The sequence below is a fragment of the Desmodus rotundus genome, chromosome 5 (genome assembly GCF_022682495.2).
Source record: "Desmodus rotundus isolate HL8 chromosome 5, HLdesRot8A.1, whole genome shotgun sequence".
Taxonomy (NCBI): domain Eukaryota; kingdom Metazoa; phylum Chordata; class Mammalia; order Chiroptera; family Phyllostomidae; genus Desmodus; species Desmodus rotundus.
Window position 1 is genome coordinate 43,162,833 of NC_071391.1, and position 3,665 is coordinate 43,166,497.

A 3,665-nucleotide genomic window follows, 5' to 3' on the forward strand; every position below is an offset into this window, starting at 1 on the left:
GAATGGGGAGGCACGAATGGACTCTAGGCATCGCTGAGGTGTGACCAGGAACTTTTGTTTGTATTTATGTTTGTAATGATAACTTAGGAAGTGAAAGCATAACATTATCTTCGCTGAGCCAAGGCATTAGTGATTGATTCCATTATGTAATGTTCAACTTTTAGTGAAACCTAGAGCTGGTTGTGCCCAGAGACTCCAAAAGCAGGCATGTTTGGTGCTAACCTCACCACCTTCCACCCCACTGTGTTCGTCCTAACTGGCATCCCAGGACTAGAGCACTACCATACCTGGCTTTCCATCCCCTTCTGCCTCATGTGCATCACTGCAGTCTTGGCAAATGGGGCCCTCATCCTTGTTGTCTTCAATGAACGCACCCTCCATGAACCCATGTATGTCTTCCTATCCATGCTTGCTGGCACTGACATCTTGCTGTCCACCGCCACTGTGCCCAAGGCCCTGACTACCTTCTGGTTTCCTGCTGGGGAGATTGCCTTTGATGCCTGCATTACTCAGATGTTTTTCATCCATGTTGCCTTTGTGGCTGAGTCAGGAATCCTGCTGGCCATGGCATTTGACCACTCTGGCCATTTGTACTCCCTTGAGATACACCTCTATCTTAACTCCCATGGCAATTGGAAAAATGACCCTGGCAATCTGGGGATGGAGCATTGGGACCATTTTCCCTGTCATATTCCTGCTGAAGAGGCTGCCATGCTGTCGGGCCAATATCATCCCACACTCATACTGTGAGCACACTGGGGTGGCTCGATTGGCCTGTGCTGACATCACTGTCAACATCTGGTATGGCTTCTCAGTGCCCATGGTATCAGTTTTGGTAGATGTTGCACTCATTGGTATTTCCTACACTTTGATCCTCCAAGCTGTGTTTAGTCTTCCTTCCCAGGATGCCTGGCACAAGGCTTTAGATACCTGTGGTTCCCACACTGGAGTCATTCTCCTCTTCTTCATCCCATCCTTCCTCACTTTCCTGACCCATCGCTTTGGCAAGAATATCCCCCACCATGTCCACATCCTTCTGGCAAGTCTCTATGTGTTAATCCTTCCCATGCTTAATCCCATCATCTATGGAGCAAAGACCAAGCAAATCAGGGACAGTATGGCTCACATGTTATCTATTGTGGGAAAGTATTGAGAAAGCTCTTATTTCCTTCAGTGTTTCCTCCTACCAGCAGGTGAAAAGAGAACTTACCAATCAAGTTCCCAGCTTAGCCACTATAGTGTGTTGCAGCAGAAAGCACATGGGGCTTTGAAATACAATGCATCTGGATTCAAATCCTGACTTCTTTAATTTCTGATTTTTGACCATGGATAGTTTCAAATTATTTTGAAATTTAGTTCTAACCTATGAAACAAAACCACTCATGCTTAGGCTCTAAGGTTTACGTAAGGATTAAATTAAATATATAAATTGCTTGGTACATTACTTAGCGTTTAGTGGACTCTCAGTGTTAGTTATAATTCCAATTTGAAGTTCGTGCCTGAAGATGTTTTAGATTTGATGTATGAGACTTCCAATATTCTGAGAGGCTCCTATGCCTACTCCTGCTTTCCTTCCAAGATTGTATGATGGCTATTATCACTTCCAACACCAGTGCCATCCTAACAACAAGTTTGCTGCACAAATCAAATTAGGTAATGAATATGAAAGAGTGTTTTAAAAAAGATCAAACTGTTCAAAAAGACTATGGTTGATACTGATTACATTTTATATCTAAGCAGCTCTCACCATTATAATATTAAAAAATCTCTTTATTCATTCAGGAAATGAGTTGAGTGACACAGACACAGGCATTGCCCTTAGAGAGCTGGTTGTCTGAGGTGGACACATGAGCAAAGAAGAAGTTATTGGGACATATTTATAATAAAAATATAATATATTACAGACATATCTGGCTATTAAAAGTAAGGCAAGCTAATACTCTATGATTCTATGTTCTCTTCTCTGTCTCTAATTTTTCCTAACTACAGACAATTGCATGGCTTTCAAATTCCATTTCTAAATTAGGATGACTTCTAAACTGATATGTTTAGCCTAGACTTTTCCCTTGAGTTCACATCCTTATATACAACTCTTTCTTGACACCTCCAGTTGTATGGCCAGTAGGCACGTGAAAATAAAACATGTATATCAGAATTGCTTAAGCTATGCTTCATTTCAGCAAATTAATAAAACAAGTTTGTATCTCTTTTGTTAAATGTTTAGTGTATCAGGATGTCGACAGCACTTATTTATTCTCCATTTAGTGACTTAGAAATCCTGGATCCTCTCATCTCATGACGTCCTACCAAAATGCACTTTTCAGAGTTACAAGAAAAAAAAAGAGGGAAGGGTGAAGCACTCCAACTATTAATTGCTTTGGTCTTGAAGCGATTTATCACTTGTTCACATTTTCACTGGTGAGTATGTTGCCTTAGCATGGCCCCAACTCAACTGCAAGGGAAAGTGGGAGATGTAGGAGTGTTCATGTATTTCACGGATTTGCAGTGAATGCTAAGTTTTCTGCCACCACCTGTGTGTCAGTCACTTAATATTTCTTATTACCTTTCCCAGGTATAGAACACATTCACATCCTCTCCACAGGACAGACCCCAAATTTGTCCCCAGATATTTCACCCAGTTCAAAGTGTAGGATTTCAGGTGCTATACAAGAACTTCTCCATCATATTTGGTTGGGGCTCTTCTTCATCCGGAGACCTGTGATTTAAAAGGAAATTTATCTGCTCACTTAGCACCCTCTTATTAAAGATATAATAAAGTAACAGAGACATTTAACAGTAATAACTTCTGCTGGGAAAGATAAAGAATATGAGACATGAGACAGTCATCAATTCATAGCAATTTTGAAATCCCCAATTGGGTCTCTCTTGCAGGAACTCTGTGTCCATTCCTTTTGTGGCCCATGAGAGTTTCTCTGTGGAAGAATTATTTCTTTTCCATTATCTTCTTAGGCTATATCTGAAATGGGTCCTGTGGAATGTGTCCTTCTTGGGGACAGCACAGCTTTCTGGTGCTGAAAGGTTGGGTCCCAAAGAGTTATGTTAGCACTTGAATAGACAAAGTCTTTCTTAGCTAAGTTCTTGGTTTCTTTGGCAATATATGTTTATTAAAACTTTAGTAAGCTTCTTATCCATTTGGTTTCACTTATGTGCCAGTAAACACACCCCAAAATCTTTTAAAGCTATAATTCTGAAGTGTTCTCTATTTTTCCTGTTATCACTTCCATGTGCACCTCTCTGAACCAAATGAAGGCTAATTTGGGACTCTCACGCTTTGGTGGGAAGGTACTTTGCCCTCAGTTGTTTGTTTCATCTGAGGTGTTTACTGGTTAGCACATCCATAACAAGATCTTCATCTGTAGGCCCTTAAAGTAACTGAAACATTTTCTGGAAAGTTCGCTTGAAGCTTTTAAAAACCAGTTTTTACTGTATGGTGTTTCGAAGTAGTTCATTTTTCCATCTCTCCAAGGTTCTGAGTCTTTTTTAAACTCTCTATAGTATGCATAATAATGGCCCCCGAATGTATCTATGTCTTAATCCCTAGGACCTGTGAATATGTTAGGATACATGGCAAAGGAAATTAAGAGTGAAGATGAAACTAAGATTGCTAATCAGTAGACATTCTGAATTATGTGGATGGGGCCAGG

At 40.5% G+C, this 3,665-nt stretch overlaps 1 pseudogene; it reads left to right on the forward strand.

Annotated features, from left to right (window-relative positions):
* Positions 1-207: 207 nt before the first annotated feature.
* Positions 208-1,153, forward strand: LOC112308149 (olfactory receptor 52B2-like; annotated as a pseudogene).
* The last annotated feature ends 2,512 nt before the right edge of the window (positions 1,154-3,665 follow it).